Here is a 20228-nt window from a genome sequence, read left to right on the forward strand (position 1 = left end):
CTGCAATAGTTATGAGAGTCAAAGCATATAATTTAAATAAGAAATGCCTAGTACCAATTCAATTCATCATAAAGAAAAAAAATCAACAATGAATGATCTCACCACGAATGTCTCATCTAATGATGGAGATTCACTAGTAAGTGGAGTAGTCCATTGCATAACCTGCTTAGAGGAAGCATATATTGTTCCATCAACTAAACTACCATCAAGAGTTGATGGTTAGGGGACTACTTGAAGGCTATCTAGAGAAACCACTAGGGATGGAACAATGGTAGTGAAAATGGGGAGCGGAGGGTATTTCCAAATGGTCTATAGATGAATCTCCTATGGGTGGATGGGATGAAAAAGGTGGTGAAGGAAGGTGATGATCAATGCCCATGGGTTATAGTAATGATGGAAGTTCCCCAATGGAGGTAAGCTAGATACAAAAAAGTGAGCCAATGTGATGATATTGATGGATAATTGATAGGGGAATGTTGGATGGTGGTGAATGATATCCATGGGACATAGTGGAGAATTAGGAAAACGAAGGAACATGAATACACATCTATAATATATTAATTAGTTAACCAAAATAAGATAATGAAATAAACATTTAAAAATAATAATTTGACACATGATAACGAGGAAGGGGATGATATATTTTCCCTAGGCAGGCTTGACTCCTAGCCTAATGTCATTGCAATTTGTAAAAACATTAAAATACGCTACAATTATACCCAAACTAAAAGAATATATAATATGGATTGAAAACATATGAAAAGTTTTGTAAGGAAGGATAGTTTTAATTCACCATACCTAAATATGTGATACACCAAATTAGCAAGAACCATCCACTCTAGAATTAGTGATCAAAATTGGAACTAATGCATATATATGTGTGGGGGAAGTGTTATCAGGGTATAAAAACTATAAGAAACGTATAATCAGATATATAAAGAAAACACACACACACCCACACATACAATATATATATATATATATATATATATATATATATATATATATACACACAGAGAGAGAGAGAGAGAGAGAGAGAGAGAGAGAGAGAGAGAGAGAGAATGTTAGGCCCTATACTACTAGTGTAACCCCTTATTGTTATTAGTGCAACCCCCTTATTATATTGTTGTGCCCATGTAGTATTGATATTGTTATTATTGTGCCCCATAGAAGCCCATTACTGTTATTGTTGTGCCCTTACATTATTATTGTTATTTCGGCTCTGATTACATTATGACCCCTTAGACTCCTATATATAGAAAGGAGGTCTTGTCATTTGAATCATCCAAGAATTTTTCATTTGTGTAATGTAAAGTAGGTTTCCACCTCGAAGAGGCTTCTTTCTAAGGCATTGATATTTCTTTTCTATCTTTTTGTGAGATGGTTTCATAACATTTGGTATTAGAGTTATGTATTGCATATTTATATTTAGAACCGAATCAATTTTTGTGGTATAAAGGGCTTTGTTCTCGTAAAACACTTGTCACGTGGTCAATTTTCATGGAGGAAATAATAACACATTATGAGGATACAAAGAGAAACACCTTCTTTAGCCAATTGATAAATCTCAAACAAAAGGGTTCAATGACTGAGCACATTGAGGACTTTCAAAAATTGAAGATAAGGGTAAATGATATTCCAGAGAAGCAAAGGGTTGATGTCTTCATAGGACTTTAAAAGATAACATTCAACATGAGGTTCGTCTTCGGGAACTTGAATCATTGGAGAAGGCATTCAGATTGGAAATAAAAATTGAAAGAAAATTTATGGCAACAAGGAAGCCTACCCCTCTCAACTATAAATATGGAAGTGTTGATTCCCCCATCCTTCCACAACATACAGGGTTGACACCACAAAAATTGGAAGAAAAAAGAGAAAAAGGGCTTTGTTACAGTTGTGATAGCAAATACTCTAAAGGTCATATGTGTGCTGAGAAGAAATTATTTTACATAGATTGTGAAGAGGAGGAAGAAAAGGAACAAGAAACATTGAAAGAAGAGGATATACACCAAGAACCAACTTTAGAGAAAGTAAGAAATGAATCTAAACATATCTTGTAATGCATTGGAAGGAATTACCACTCCTCAAACTCTCAATATAGAAGGGCATATCAAGAAGAAAATGGTAATAGTGTTGATTGATTCGAGTAGTACCCATAATTTTATTCATTGTAAGATAGCCAAGGAATTAAATTGCTTCCTATATCCAACACCATAGTGTCAAGTGATGGTTGAAAATGGAGGAACCATAAATTGCTTTCGAAAGTTCCATAATATCAATCTATCCATGGGAGAATATGTATTGAATAGACCAATGTTTTCCATTCCAATGGGTGTTGTTGATGTTGTACTAGGAGTCCAATGGCTACAATCCTTTGGTACAATAGCTTTTAATTTTCAAGAAATTTTTATGAAATTTTCTTCGGAAGGAAAGGAAGTTGAATTAATGGGTATCATAGGGAAATGAGAAAGATAATTAGCTCTAACAGAATGACAAAGCTTCTAAAGAGAGAACAAAGAGGCGTAATTGCACAATTATGTTCGTTAGAGGTTCCCACGTTGAAATCATCTATTTCTCCACATCTCCAAAAAGACTTGGACAATCATTCCAAGTTATTTGAGACTCCCAAAGGCCTCCCACCTATTCGTGATCATGATCATGCTATTCATTTGATTCTAGGAAGTGTTCCTTCAAACATCAGGTCTTACAGATATCCATGTTCCCAAAGGAGTGAAATTAAAATTACATTTGCAAAAATGCTAGAGGTTGGTATAATTATCCAACCAAATTCGATAAACAAAGCAAGGGATGAGTGGAAGAATGATGAAGTAAGGTGTGAACTCATTCAAAAGTTGCAGAAGATCCCAGTTCAAACAATACTGTCAGAACTTGACAACGAAGGAAAAATCATATTGGAACCGAAGCAGTCATAGAACCGAGAAATCGACAGCTACGAAATCAACCGATTTCAGAGTATGTCATCAAGTGGAAGAACTTACCCGCTGAGGATTTCACATGGAAGGATTATAAATTTATACAGAAGCATCTAGAACTACGCAAGCATTGAGGACAACACGTTTTGAAGGAGAGGGGCATGTTAGGTCCCTATACTACTAGTGTAACCCCTTATTGTTATTAGTGAAACCCCCTTATTATATTGTTGTGCCCATGTAGTACCCATATTCTTATTATTGTGCCCCGTAGAAGCCCACTATTTTTATTGTTGTTCCCTTACATTATTATTGTTATTTCGGCTTGATTACATTATGACCCCTTAGACTCCTATATATAGAAAGGAGGTATTTTCATTTGTATCATCCAAGAATTGTTAATTTGTGTAATGTAAAGGAGGTTGCCCCCTCGAAGAGGTTGAATTCTAAGGTGTTGATCTTTCTTTTCTATCTTTTTCTGAGCTAGTTTCATAATAGATAATGTAAATATGGTCTAAATAATAACCTCCTCCATAAAACTTTGTTGTATATTTCCCTCCATTGACCCACAAAAAGTATATCTATAGCTAGTACATTTATGAGGCTCAAGTGAGCCTCCATGTCACCTTTGTTGGTCACATTATGATGTAGGGTCAGATGGTTCAACCCCTCCCACAACATTAGTTAGTTGTGGCTCCTTCTACAACGATGTTACCAAGTTTCCATGCTACACTAAGGTGTGAGTCAATGTGGTTATTGTTGTCTGGGTTTCAATAATGCTATCTATTACTAGAGAATTCTAGGTAGGTGGATTAGACCTTTGTCTAGGTGGGTGATGACATAATTTATTTGTTGTACTAATCATTTTGTCTATCTTGTCGAGATCCACAACCCACCTTGGAATTTTTCCACGTAAAATTAGTTGACATGGATTCCTAGCCTAAACTCTTCACATAACTTCCTTGAGAAAAATAAAGGTAGCTCCCTATTATTACAAGGAGTTTTATCAAATATTGTGAACCAACTATCCATCTAGTGGTATCACAATGGTTGGTAGGTGCAACAATCCATAAAAATGCATTTTTTGTTGACTAGTAAACATTGGTTGGCTCTTGGGTCAATGAAAAAAGACAAAAGTCTTGTTTACTAATGTTGATAATCAATCTTTATTTAGACTAGTTTAATAGTGTTCATACATTCTATCCATGTAATAAGAAATATTGGTTAATTGTATTTAGGCACTGGAGATTGATTTTAATGAACTTTCAAGAGATGATCATGATGACTCTCTTGTGTTTTGGATATCCTATATTATTGACCTCAAATTAGTTAAGGATCTGTTGATGGTGTTGGACCCGCCAACATTGAGGGGATCTCCTTGATATCAAGTCCCAATAAGACCTCACATCGTTTGGTGTAGGAGTCCCATCTGGTATAAAGGGTTGATTTCCAAATCGTTAAAGATTTTCCTTGACTCTAACTGTCAACACAAGAGAGTGATGCAACAATATATTTGAAAAGAAAGGGGAGTGTTCCTAGTGAGTGTGTAGTTCAATTGTGTCGAGGTTCTTCCACTGCAAAAGGGGGAGAGAAAAGTGAGCCTCTAAGTGAGAGGTAATAGTACCACCCAGGAATATGCAAACATGAACTAGAAGGACATGTCCAACATCTAGTGGAATTGTTCACAATAGATGTGATAGTCATTACAACTGACAAACAAGGGAAGATCCATCTAACATCCAGCATAATAGTCCACAATGGATGCGACGATCATTATAACCAATAAACAAGGAGAGATCTATCTAGTATCCTATGGAATAGTCCACAAGGATGGGACAATGATAACAACCATTAAAAAACATTCTCAATAAGATAAGCACTAAAATAACTCAAACAGTTCAACTATCATAGTACATGTGAAAGCAAACATGAAATAAAAATGTCCACAAAATAGTTTTAAAAAAATTTCATAGTTCAGGCATGAAGAATGTGCTAGCCTTAAAAGGCTTCTATTATTAAGTAGAAGTTTTGAGACACATATTTACATTGTACATCACTAGCCCCAGTAGTGGGACATTGGAGTCGCTCCTTTCTCCTTAAAGAAGTAGTTGATCTCTCCAATGCCTTGCAGGAGGAGCTAAGGTGAAGATTCTTTTCGCATACAATGAGGGGGTTTATATAACCGAGGGGTGATGCTCCCCCCTTGTGACTCTTTGAATACCCTTGTTAGCACTCTGTAGGTTTCTTTAAGCTGAAAGGAGAAAACTCAAAGGTAACCACATACCTCTTTTGGTTGATAGACTGGTCTTCTTCAACTTAAGGGGACTCCCTCACTGAGAAAAATCAGAGATATGAATATGATCTTTGACAGAGACCAGTTATGAAAATGTTTGCTTTTTGGTATGGGGGTGGTAGAGGGTTCTAGGAAAAACTAGTGATGTGATCATGACCTCCCTGGTCCAACATGTTGATGTATTTCCAAGCAATTTCATGTATAGAGGCTCAATTAGTATGGCTTCGGAATGAACAAAAAATTGTAGTATAGTGAAGATGGGGATATCAAGACATTCATAGAAAATAGCATAATAACTAATAGTTCATTACTGCAACTTAGATAAATGACTATCAATAAAAAAACACAAAATTGTCAAAAGCATACATATTTTCCAAATTGAAATATTTTGCATAGCTAGACATGAGCATATGAAATGAATTCAAGTGTAACTATTCCATACACCTTCAAATCAGTCTAAGAAGATAAAATGACAAGGATAATATAAATACTAAGAAGAAACAATATTTGAAACATCCATACCATAAGTATCTCTGCAACTCCACTTGAATCTCTTCAACATTCAAGCATATGCATTAAAACAGATCACAAGAATAAACTGCAATAGTTTTCCTAACAATAGTGAAACCAACAACAACAACCATTTCATGTCATAGTCATCATCTTATATAGTCAATATACAAAATATAATAATGTCTAAGTTCAGTGCATCTTCAATCCAATAGAGGATCGATTCCAAACTTCAAAAGGAGGAAAACTGTTGTTTTTCAAAGTCTTTTCCTCAAAAACAAAAATAGAAAAGTGTCTTTTATCTTTAAAACTAAATTTTTTTCTAAAAGAAACAATATTATCTTGGAATATGATCAGCATGAAGTGAAAATGGTAAAAAGAAAAAAGGTTGATTGTTGAGTGTGCAAAAGGTTGTGTAGCAGTTGCGTAGTGACAAGCACTTTGGATTTTGAAACTGGCACATGGCAGGCTACTAAGGAAGTGAACTAGGTAGTACCACATGTTCTCTATGTCATCCCCTTGAAAACCTAATAGGTGGATCCATTCCAACACGTGTACAAGAGCGTGGGCATGGTGTGTGCAACAGTTGTGAAGTGACTGCATAGCACCTTCACAGTGCCATTACAATGGGTCATATATTCCAAACAATAATACCTGTGTAAAACTTGAAGGAGGTTATTTTAGAGGATAGTTTTTTGAAGATAAACATCTCTCAATTTCTCCAAATTATTCCCTAGATTCCCATAAAATGCTCTGCAAACAATCGACTTAAAACAGGAAATTACATAGTCTGAAAAATAGGCCTAAATTATGAATTCAAAACTCTTGATTTGTTACACTAGTAAAAAAAATGGAAGATTTTATTGTTATTTGGTATGTCCTTGAGACAAAAATCTTTTAGTTTCTCAAAATTCTCCTCCATGTGGTTGGAAACTGTTCTTCCAAATGGTGACTAAAACAAAGTGTTTGGTATTTTATGACTCTATAGTAACCCTACAACCTTATCAATAGCCTTCTTAACAATTGTTTTGAATTCCTTCTTCCTCATGTGGTCTTCCTGCCATGTTTAATTCAATATTTCCTTTGTGAAACTCTGCTAGTGTTGTTCTAAAAACTTTCAATGCGTTCATTTCCTTAATATTTTTGCTTTTCTCATTTGCATGTGCTTGATCCACATCAATCTCTCCAGCGCCTATAGTTGCTACTTCCAATGGATGACCATGGCTCCAACCATTTGAGCCTTCATGATGGGGGTTTTAAATATCAACTATGCCTACTTCAACATCTGTAGCTACTTCAAGTCCATCATCTTCAAACTTATGATCAGGCTAGTGGAGCAAAATAGTTTTGATCCTACCACCATCATGTTAAGGGCCAACATTCTGCAATCAAGGATTAGTATCCAATTCTGTCATAGCTCCTATAACATTACCATGTTCTCCTCCACTAGAGCCAAATAACTTAGATCCAAAAGGAGGCTCAATATTGTCATACAAAGGATCATATTGGCTTCCTAGAGTAGAAGAAGATGGGAAAATGTAGGATGTGGGTTATAATCTAGGGAAATGATGTGGTATGATGAATGATTTATATATAACGGATATGGGAAAGGATCAATCATCATTTAAAATGATGTTTAGGCAAGGGAAATTTAGGCTTAGGAACTAATACGTAGGATAACATGGGGGTATAGACCTAAATAAGAAAATAGAGATGATGTGAATGTTTAGGAATAGGGGAATTTAAGATAACAAGGGAATAAGGGGATGAGAATAGAGGGAAAATATTGGGATATTAATGACTATATTTCTTTAACATCATTCCTTTGACTGTAGACACATGACCAAGTAGACATCCTAACCAACTCTTAGTACCTTGACTCAACAGTCGTCATAATAGCTCTCAATACTTAGACACCCCTTCCCATGTTTGGACATTAATGATCAAGGTGATGACGAGGCTCAAAATGACTTTCTAGAAAGTACAAGGTCAAACTTATAACAGTGATAATTTTTATGAATTTGACCCCCTCCAAGACAACAAACTAATATTTCAAAGACCTTCGACTAATAAATTAACCTACTCTAACAACCCTCATGACTGTTCAACTTCCTATGAATTTTCAACTTACATGAATCTTCATATTCATGTGTGTCCTTAGGACTTCAACTTTACAATACATTTTATTACAATATACATGGTCCACATAGTGATGTGGCATATAACAACTCATGGCACGACTTGACATGAAACTACTAACATGGACTAGCTTGATGTTGTGGCAATGTCAAGTCACTGTTTCTACTGAGTGCTAGATGTGTTCTTGGATATGCTTTCTCTTCAGCATAATCCTCACTGAGGAGAAAAATTGTGTGGTGCCCACTGAGGGTCAGAATTGCGTAGTTCAATCAGGAAGTGACTATTGTGGGAAGCGACCCTAGGAGGACTCACTGTGTAATTTCAAGAGGCAAGGGGGGGGACTGGGCAACAGAGAGGCCTGAAGGGAAAATCTGCGTAGTTTCTGAGGGTAGTGAGCTTTAGCTGAGGGAAGAGCACTAAAGGAAGTATACGTGTAGTTTTGGGGGCCAAGGAAGGCTAGGCTCTCCACGCATTGCGTAATTCCAACAGGCAAGGGAAATGCTTGAGGGTTGAATGTGCAAAGTGTGTTGTTCAAGGAAGACTGGGAGGCACAACATGCAATTCTGGAGGTCAAGGGAGGCTACTGGACTCTGGAATTTCATAGAACCACAACCTTGGAGGATAGTGACTACGCACTATGCAGTTACAGGAAGAAGGTCACATCAATGAGGGTTGAGACTACACAGTGTGTAGGTCAGTCAGGGTCCAGTAAAGCTAAGTTGCCCAGTCAGGAAGATTTTCCAAAAATGGCTAAGTGCGGGAAGGAGATGGACTCGTGATGAACCTGAACTGTGATCACACACTTATCATACTTTGACAACACGACAACATAGATCATCGAAACAAATAAACAAAGAATTCCCCTCTGTGTGACTTTCTCATGACAAGATGCGACAAGTGTGACACTTAAGATAAATGTTGGGATGACCATGATGACACTTGTGTGACAATGCTTAAGACTTTGTGTTTGAGTGTAACAGATGTTTCATGGTTAGGAAAACCCATTTACATAAGGATTGGCCTTTGAAACTAGTAGAAAAGGCTCATAAATATTACATAACAGTCAAACATGCCTGAATATGACAGTTAATCCAACAAGCAAAAGGGGGTAAAAACATTTGAGAAAGCTCATGGAATGAGCTTGAGTGCTTGCAAAAATCAAGGAAAGACCAAGGAAGGCTCTGAAATTTGAGTGCAAGCCAAAATTTTGTTCTATGTAAGGCCTTGGTTCCTCAAGGAGTATTGATTCATCGTGCAGATAATTTATGCCTTCCCACTTAACTAATGGGAAGACATGGTTTACTCTATACCTTCTCAGTTGAACACAACATAAGATTTAGTGTAATAATAATGTTTCAAGTTGGGAAACATAGCTTAGCTCGCGAGATTAAGATTTTCTGAGTATAGATTTTCATCTCTAGTGTTGCTCTGCTACCAGCAGGCCTGGACAATACCCTGGAGGTGTCACGTAGGAACATAAACATTTCTCTGCCACCAACGAGCCTGGATAGTACCTGACGGAGTTACTTACTTCACCTCTCTGTGCAAGAAGCCTTTCTCTTCTTTTTCCTTTATTTATTTATTTAAAAAGAACTGTGCATCGAAACTTATTTATTTCGTGGCAGAGGAGGGATCCTGAATTTTTGAGAGAAATAGAGGTTGTTCCTTCAGAGAAGCATATAAAGACCTCTGATTTACGTTTTCTTGTTTAGGTTTTCCCCTTCTTTGTTTCTACAAATTGGATAAGATTGAGAACACCGACAGAAAAGTTGAGTATAAGCATGAGGTTTCTGGAGTAGCTATGGGTTCATGGTTGGACCAAGATTCTCCATATGGATGGATCATATTTTCCATCAGAACTTGATCAGCCAAAAGATGTAACCAACACAAGGAAGATAGACAGAAGGCTGGCCAAATGTTGCAGTGTCACAAGGCTCTTTAGACTTCATCCATACACACACTTAGAAGCCTTCAAGCAAAGAAACAAATGGAAAATGGAAAAAAAAAATCATAAAATTCAAGAAAAGAAACAAATGGAAAATAAATAAAAAAAAAAAAAACATAAAATTCAAGCAAAGAAACAAATGGAAAACAAAAAATGACTATGTACTTAAAAAAAAAAAAAAAAAAAAAAAACAAATTCAAGCAAGGAAACAAACGGAAAATGAAAAAAAAAAAAAAAAAACATAAAATTCAAGCAAAGAAACAAACGGAAAACAAAAAATGACTATGTACTTAGTGCAGGGCACAACCCCAAATCCTCATTGAAAATATTGTTTTAAGTCTTGGCCATTGATAGGGAGAGATTCAGTCTTCCCGTCAAGTGATTGAAGGCAATACATGTGCTAGTCAAGCTTCTCGTGTAGTGTGTATGGTCCAATCCAGAGGGACTGAAACTTAGTGTGTTTTCCTTTGTCCTCATTGGCTTTATCCCACTTTAAGACTAAGTCACCCACACTAAAGTTATTTTTCCCTACATATTTTCTATCAAACCACCTCTTAATATGACTCTAGTGAAGTAATTTTTTTTCTTTAGCTTTCAACTTTTCTTCCTGTAGCTTGTGCAACATGTCCATCCTACACTAAACTAAAAGACATGGCTTTCCGTGGGACTCTTGGGATAGTTGGAGAGTGGGAAAGTAGATGTTCAGTGGGAGGATGGCTTCTTTTTCATACACTAGGAAGTAAGGGGAGGTGTTCAGAGCAGGTTTAGGCATGACTCATTCAACCCATAAGGCATTCACCAAAGTAGAGTGCCAGTTTTGTTGTTTAGAGAATATGGTCTTTTTTATGATACGGATGAGGTTCTTGTTCATAGATTTAGCAATATCATTCCCCTGTGGATAAAAATTAGCTGAATGTTTCAATATAATACCATTTTCCAATTCAAAATCATAAAGTCTCAACGATGAAAAATTTGTTGCATTATAAAAGAAAAGTGACATAGGAACGTTGAACCTAAAGATGATGTTCTGCTGTAGAAAGTTGTTGACTTCCTGATTGTTCACTTGTTTTAGCGGAACTGCCTTTGTCCACTACGTGAAATAGTCTGTAGCATCGGGGATATAGTGGTGTTTCCTTGATGAGTGTGGGAAAATTTCCCCAATGATATCCAAGCCCCACTTTTGAAAAGGTTCTTCCACTGCAATGGGCTACAACGGGGCTATTGACTTTTGATTTCTGTCGACATACCTTTGACAGACCTGACACATGTGAGCATAGCCATGAGCATATTTGAATAATGTAGGCCGATAAAAGTCAGCTCGCATAACCTTATGTGATTTAGTGTTTCCTGTAAAGTGTCCCTCAGCTAGTCCATCGTGGAGATCACGTAATACCTTTTCTAAATCATGCACCTCCAAACACCTAAGTAGTACTCCATTGCAGTGATTCCTAAACAACACCCCATGCACCAACTGATATGATAATGCTTTAAGCCGGTGTGCCCTCTTCTCCCATGTAAAGAAGTGAGAGGCCACTATGCCATGCTCGTGGTACTGGCACACATCCATTTACTAAGAGTCTATGTTCGTAGTGGGGGTGGCTCACTCAACGTTGTACATTTCAATCTCTTTCTCCCATCCTATGAGCTCTTCTTCTTCCTCTTTTGCATTTACTGCCTCTGCTGCTAATTGGAAAAGACCATGACCCTTGATTGTGTGAACTAGATTAATGTCTAGATCATACTCCTACAACCCAGTCACCCAATTTTCCCTCCTTTCACCCAGCTCTTGTTGAGCAAGCAGTGATCTGACTATTGGGTGTGGAACAAAGATAACACAATGGTTCTTTAATAGATAGGGTCTAAAGTGCTTTATTTCCTTGTACAATGCATAAGCCTGTTTGTCCACGATGGGGTAATTGAGCTCTGGTCCTTGCAGACTTGCATTAATGAAGGAGATAGGCCATTTATTTTTCAATTCGTCCTTCTAAGTAAGTACAACAGTTAGAGAGGTGTCAAAAGCAAAAGTGTAGAGCAATAAGTCTTTACTGAAGTCGGTATTGTACAATGTGGGTGCTTCTACTATAGCTTTTTTGATATGGGAAAACACATTATTTTCCCTCTTATCCCATTTATAGACTGTATACTTCTTGATCATCTCCTGTATTGGTTTAACAGTTTGGGCATAGTCAGAGATGAACTTAAAGAGGAAGTTGATCTTCCCCAAGAAAGAATGCATGGCTTTCTTTTTCACTGGGTGGGGAATCTGCATTATGGTCTTGACCCTATTGAAGTATACCTTGATCCCACTTTTAGTAGCGATGTGTCCCAGGAGGTTACCTTCGGACACTCCAAATATACTCTTCTTAGGATTCAAGGATATCCCGTATTCACGACATCGCTCAAAAATATTCTTCAAATGGCACAATTGATTTGATTTATGTTTGGAGAATACTTCCACATCATCAAGATAGACCACTATGATCTGTCTAATAAGCCCATGAAAGGTGATGTCCATCACACATTGGAATGTTGCACCAGCATTAACTAGCCCAAACGAGATTCATCAAAATGTGAACGTGCCCCACTTTGTTCTAAAAGTAGTTTTTAATCTATCAAGCTTTGCCATTAGAACCTGGTTGTATCCTGAAAATCCATCAAGCAAAGAAAGCATTTCAACCACCGATACTATTTGTAGTATTTCCTCCATGGACAACATAGGGTAGTTATCCTTGTCTGAGGCATGGCTGAGATTCCATGAATCTACACACATGCAGATCTCCCTAGATTTCTTTCTCATAGGGACCAAGTTTGATACCCATGTTGAATGTCGCACCTTACAGATGATCTGAGCATTCAAAATTTTTCTCAACTTCTTTTGTATGAGGGGCTCAATTGTTTGATGAACTTTCCTCAATTTCTGTTGAAATGACTTGGCTCCTTCCTTGATTGGTATTATATGTTGGATGATTCATGTGTCATATGTCTTGATTCATCATACATCCATGTGAAGACATCACAATACTTCTTGAACAAGAAAATGAAGGCTTGGTGCTCTTGTGGTGTGCAACAAGTACCGAGATTGACATATTTCAGATCTTTCTCATTTCCCAAGTTGATTTTCTCATGCGACAATGTGAAACTATGGTTCTTAGCATTAACAGACCCCCAGAAGCAGTTATGCAAAGCATACAATTTCTCTAATGAAACCACACCTGTAGGGATGAGGTTGCATTTACTTGCATTGGCTACATCCTGTGGTGCCTTTTCATGCTCATCCTCGTTAATAGTTGTGTCATTGAATACATCAGTGTTCACCATAAAATACAATATCTATTGATCGTCACGAAAAATGCGTAAGTTAGTGATATTATCCAGGATGGAAGGTTTATACAAAATTTCAATAGAAAAGTCATCCCTTAAAGGTGATATCCTAGCAACAATGTTTTCCAAGGAATTTGTAACTAGATTATGCATTCTTGGAACTAAAATAATTTGAAAGCTTGGAAGTGAGAGATGAGTCAACATACCTCTTGTTGATAACTTTTAAGATGAGGTGACACACAATGTATAGTGTTACATACCTGACACACCACGATTTTGGAGTCACCTACCACTTTTAGAATGAAAACATTTAGGTTTATGGCCTTCTATAAGCCCAATATGGGTGCTTCGTACTCCACTGTGTTATTTGTGCACTCGAATTCCAGGCAGCTAGAGATCAAATGTTTTCTTTGTAGTAGGTCTATTAAAATGCAACCAGCTCGAAAGCCCTCCTGTGTCTTGGATCCATCGAAGTACATAGTCCACATATCATATGTATAGGGAATGCTAATTGCACTAGTACTACTATTACTACTAGTAATTGTACATAGTTCGTTATCGCCAGTTAGACATGGAAGAAGATCCAATTTTGTGTCTAATGGAACTAGCAATGACTCTACAAGATAACACCCCAATTATGTCTCCAGAAAATAATTTTCAAATAATCATTCTATGAAAGCCATTGGCTCATTAAGTCCATTCAAGGGAGTCACTGTGTGCTTCATGTATCTCTCTAACTCTACCCAGATCTAATTGTTTCTGCCCTTGTACAGAAGCCATAGGTGTGACCAGTCTGTGGCACAGTATCCTTGAAGCTTGCTTGACTAGTCTCTACTCAGTAACACTCTGTATTTTTCTAGAATGTCTGCAATCACTATGTTGATACAATGGTGAGCTCATCCATCAGATGATAAATGGATGATGACATCCCCTAGTTCACCAATTTCCTAGACATGAGTTATGTTCAGCTGAATAATCTATGCATGACATTCATCAATGCCCCTGAATCAACCATGAAATTGTGTACATTGAAGTTGAAGATTTCAAATGTTAACAAGAATGATAGGTAGAGTGTATTTGCATCCATTTTGAGTGCATTAAGTACATATGTGAGAGCATTAGGAGACTTACTAGATCCCTTGATCGAAGTGGTGGCATTACCTGAAGAGGTTCTCCCAAGTTCCCGTAGAAGGATGTCCCACTGCCTCCGGATATTTGTGAGTTCAAACATGGATATGTTTGCACGAACCTTATTCATATCATCTACAATGTAATAATCCATGTCGGGTAGACTGACTAAGGTATCCGAGGACGAAACTTGGTTGGTGGTTTCCGTAGGGATGAATCTGCTATCAGAAACACTTTTCGTTGAGATTGCTTTCCCAAACTTGCTCTAAGTGTTTTGTGCTAAGTTAGCTAGAGGATTGAGCTTCCTTAACATATTTTCTTTCAATTTTTGTTTTGGCACCTAAATCATAGTGGTCAATCCTTGGCTTCTTAAGTTGTATCGATTGCTCTACTTCTAGGCTGGACCATCACTCGGAGGCTGCTTATTGGCAGTACTCTTTTGGGTTGCAAGAACACAATGATACATGTTAACTACATGCCCAATGCTTGTAGCTTCATCAGCTGCAACAACTTCTTCCTTCTCTTCATTAGTCTCAACCTTCTCCTCAACTATGACTGAGTCAACAAAATACGCGTCCATTCTGCTGATGAGTTGGTTCCATTGTGGGCACCTCTTCTTTGAATGATTCTCATTATGAAACATGCAATACAAATCCATGCCAATTCTTTCAATATTCAGAACAACATTGGAACTCTCCACAGATTTTTCCAGCTGATTGCTTCTGTTATCAGAAGCTAAATTCATTTTGGGAAGGAATTTGGGAGGCTTGTTTCTCACGGTAGTCTCGCTTTTCCATTGTTTGATTTCAACCATTTCAGTGTTCAGGGACTTCACGAGACGATTTAGACCTTCAATATCATTCGATTCTTTCTCCTTAGCCTTGCTCACGGAGGCCTAAGATCTCTTACCTGTGTCCTTGGAGTCTTTTGTTGATTCATCATTTGTGATGACTCCAATAGCACACAAGTCCTTCTCAAAGATGATAACCTCTTCATAGTTTTCTGTTAATGTATGTCTTGCAATTCACTTCATAAACTACGCAATATTTGTTGGCAAGGCAAAAGTGTAGTAATCTATGTTGATGGAGTCATGAGGTTTTCAGGGAAAGTTTTAAGGATGGAAATTTATTTTAAAGTTTAGAAACCTTGGCGAATTTTACTAGTCTATAATACGCAAACTATAAAATGTTTGTTGATATATTTGTAAAATATTCAAATTTCTAATAATTTTATATATAGCCTCTTAGCGATTTTAAAGTTAAAATAATTTTATATTGTAAAAACTAGGCAAATCATTTTTAGAAAAAAAAAGGGAAATCAATGAATCTTTTTTTTTGGAAAAACCATGGAAAATTAGACCACCTGCGAATATTAGCCCCTAAAATTTTCTATGGAGGCTTTATGTTTTCAAAAAATTTGTTCAAGATGCGATTGAACCTCTGATTGAAATATTTAACCTTTTCCTTCTGCTCCATATTTAGATTACCCAACTCCTTTAATAACATGGCAGGGGTCTTGTCTTCAACATATTTTTCAAAAAAGATCTTTTTGAATCCCCTCTAATTCTAGATGGAGTTTGGAGGAAGGTTGTGAAACCATACAACTTCTCTACCATCCAAGGTACATGGAAAAAGTCTTCATGCAACATCATCGTAACGTACCTCAAGTGTTTGTAGATCTGGGTAAAAGTTGTCTAAGTTATCTTCAACCTTCACTATCTTATCAGGGTCATATTTCGTCAAGAGATTCTCCATCTACCTCAGCATCTTGTGCAAGACACTTGGAAGTACGAGTGGGCCCTGAGTCATCCACTGCAAATTTTTCTCTACCATGTCTTCCCCTTCCTTTTCAAAATCTGATGGTTCCTCTTCTTCTCCACCTGTCCTAGGAAAAGTTGAACCCGAGAGTAAGGGGTTCCCTCCGTTACCTCCTTGAAAGAGTGGAGATTCTTCTTCCCTTTCCACAACATCTACTAATTATTTAAGAGTGTCGAGGACCACTTTTTCAGCAGATGAGACTACTATTCCTGTGGGGGTGGTATTGTTCTTCTTTTGAAAATATGGAAGACTGATTACTCCTGGCATCAATCCAAAAAATTTTGCAAACTGATGGGTGATGGGGCAAATGACCCAAAGCTGATCATAGAAGATTTCATGTTCAGGCCTGGGATAGGAAGAGTCAGCAACTTCAGAAGTACGAGTAGGGGAGATGGAGTGAACGTTGCTGCATTGACTAGAAGATGGATTAGTGGGGTCGGTCGGTCTCTCAGCCATAAAATATTGGTGGCTCTCCTTCTAGTGCCAGAAATGTTGATGGTACTGGACCCAACAAAATTTAGGGGATCTCCCCAATATGAAGTCCTTATTAGACCTCACACTGTTTGGTGTAGGAGTCCCATCTGGTATAAAGTACCGGTTTCCAAATCCTTAAATATTTTCCTTGACTCTAACTATCAACACAAGAGAGTGATGCAATGGTATCTTCGAAAAGAAAGGGGAGTGTGTTTGGTGAGTGTGCAATGCACCTATGTCGAGGTTCTTCTACTACAAAAGGGGAAGAGAAAAGTGAGCCTCTAAGTGAGAGGTAATAGTACCACCTAGGAAGCGACATGCATGAACCAAAAGGACATGTCCAACATCTAGCGGAATGGTCCACAGCAGATGCGACAGTCGTTACAACCGACAAATAGGGGAAGATCCATCTAAAATCCAGTGGAATAGTCCACAGCGGATGTGACGATTTTTATAACCAATAAACAAGGAAACATTTGTCCAGTATCCTGCAGAATAGTCCACAAGGATGGGACAAGGATAACAACCATTACAACGAATTATTAATAAGATAAGCACTAAAATAACTAAAATAGTTCAATTATGTTAGCACATGTGAAAGCAAACATTAAATACAAACGTCAACAAAATGGTCTTACAAACATTCATAGTTCATGCATGAAGAACATGCTGGCCTTAAAATTCTTCTATTGTTAAGAAAAAGTTCCAAGATACATATTTACAATGTACATCACTAGCCATAGTAGTGGGACATTGGAGCCACTCCTTTCTCCTCAAAGAACTAGCTAATCTCTCTAATGCCTTGTGGGAGGAGCAAAGGTGAAAATTCCTTTGTTCATACAATGAGGGGGTATATATAACAAAGGGGTGATGCTTCCCCCTTATGACTCTTTGACTACACTCATGACTGTTCAACTTCCTATGACCTTTCAACTTACATGACTCTTCATATTCATGTGTTTCCTTTGGACTTCCACTCTACAATACATTTGATTACAATATACATGGTCCACACTAGTGATGTCGCATATGACAACTCATGACATGAATTAACATAACATTTCTGACATGGACTGGCTTGATGATGTGGCAATGTCAATTCATTGTTGTTACTGAGTACTAGATGTGTTCTTAGATATGCTTTCTCGTCTCCTCTCCATAGCTTGGTCATGTGAGGTCTTCAATGATCTTCGGTCTTGGAAGGTGGTTACAAACTTGCGTCCCTTTTGTTTCTCTTGTAAGTTCAACTAAATGTAAGTCTTTAGGCTTGCATCCTTCCTTCTTCTCCTTCTTCATCATCTCATCATGACTTAATAGTGTACATATTCCTGCAATTCACTCGTGACGGGACGACATCAATCCAAAAACTCCTTACTCTAAGATGATGCATTATTATCCATGAACTGAGCCTGGGATAGGTCACAGACTGAGAGGAAGGGCTCAGTGACTGCACATTACGTAGTTCTAGCTGACAGCGAGAGAGCTTGATCATTGAGACTGTGTAGAGTGCAACTCAGGCTTGACTGAGGAACTTTTCTACAGAGTCCTCACTGAGGAGAAAAATTGTGATTTCCCAAAGACAACTAAAAAATGTGTTGCATTGTCCCAGCATAGTAAAAAAATGGGGCCAAACATGCATAAAATAATGGTTTCTCCAGGAACATTTGTGCATTCTTGAGCCATGTCGAGTTTGCAGCCTTGTTGACATCCTAGTTAAAAGCTCATGCCTTGTCGATCTTGAATGCCCAAGTACTCGTGCACATTCCTCGGAACTCACATGTATTATTGGTGGCTCCATTGCCACTTTTGCGTCCATCATCTTCATGCAGGCACCCTTTATGATTAGTCTTCAAGATTTATTAGTAGTTAATTAAATGATTATCCTTTAATTCAAATTAATACTTAATTAATGATGTATATTTTCTTATGATTAATTTAATATTACAGTTACGTGAGATTCTTATGTAATCCATTGATTTTGAATAGAATTTTGAGATTGTATTATTTTATTATGTAATTATTATATGATGGAGTGCGTTTAGATGAATGATTTGACAACTAAAGCTCTTTAACATGGGGATAGGTTAGAGAATTTTTAGATTGTATTATTTTATAATGTAATTATTATATGGTGGAGTGTAGTCAGATGGATGTTGTGTTTCAAGATAGTAAGGTATGTGATTTCATAAACGAGGCACATAGAAATTTGAAGGGACTAGGTGGACACTTGAAGGGGAGAGATAAGGGAAAGGGTTGAAATGTGGAACGAAGATCTCCCTTGGTGGGCGGGGGTGGCGGGGGGGATGCTTTGTTTTTTATTTGGAGTGGAGGAGTAGCAAGGAGGGTTTTGTATTGGAGTAGAGGAGGGTGAAGGAGGAGTTTGGGGAAACTTGATAGTGAAATTTTGGAATTGGGAGTTGATATAGTGGATCTAGGAAGGTTCTTGACACCTAGTGGTTAGACACAGACACATAGATACTATGGTTATGGTTATGGTTATGAGCTTGGGCTTAGAGGGCTAGGAAACCTGTGGAGCCTCCATGGGCTAGGAAGTCAGGCACGATGTTCCTAGTTAGTAAGGAAACATATTCAATCAAGCAATCTTAAGAGGAGCAACACAATAAAAGGGCAACAACAAATTCATATAAACATGATCATAAAACGAATTTTTTACATTATGCATCTACCATTGAAATGAACATGAAAGGAGAGTGAGTGTGTGTGCATATATATATATATATATATATATAAACAAATCCCCCTTTTTTACAAGTTTGAGGCCCAAGTAATGGGGCCTAAAAAGATCGAAATTTAAGGAAAGGTTTGCACCTTTAGGGATTTGATCCCTCTCGACTTATGATAGACGGATCTACACTAGTATGTAATAAAGCATGTCTTATAATGTGATTGAGTTTATGTGAATATCTAGAAATCAATCCATATGTGGGTATGTATATATATATGTGTGTGTGTGTTTTTTAAATATGTGAATGCAATGTCATATTCCTCTAGTGTGAAAGCCAAGACCAAGGTTCCACTAATGAATACATTGGTGAGCCAAATTGATGATGTGATAGGTTATTTTCCATAAAATGCATATACAAGTATGCTATCCTTAAAAAGAAAATAAGACTCGTGAAATAATATTTTACAATTATAATTACACATTATTAATGGGAAAAAAGTAGAAAATCTTTTATGTTATAGGCATAATTTTTTAACAAGAGCTTTCCATGTACTTAAAGTTAGTAAGAACTTTAGTTGAGAAACCGGATGACAAGAGCTTCTTATATACTTCTTAATAATTAAAAATATATATATTGAAAAAGTAAAAGAAAATAAATTAGATATTAGTGTGCACGGAATATCTTAGGACCAAATATTCTTTTCCTAAAACATTAGGAAAATGTAAAGGAGAGTAATGAAAAAGATACCATCATTGATTCGAATCTCGATGGTTAAACATACCATTATTGATTTAAAGATCTTTTTCATAATCTATTTATTTAGAAGTAAATATTAATTTTAATTATATTTTTAATATAATTATTATTATTCATATTTTTAAAAATTTATAATTTATAATACATATTTAATATAGATATTTATATATTTAATATGCTAAATTAGTTAATCGATTTGTTATAAAATTCTTTTAAACAATGACAAAA

This window comes from Pinus tabuliformis, chromosome 9 (assembly GCF_031772625.1).
Source record: "Pinus tabuliformis cultivar Carrire ecotype Pingquan chromosome 9, CPIR1, whole genome shotgun sequence".
Lineage (NCBI taxonomy): Eukaryota > Viridiplantae > Streptophyta > Pinopsida > Pinales > Pinaceae > Pinus > Pinus tabuliformis.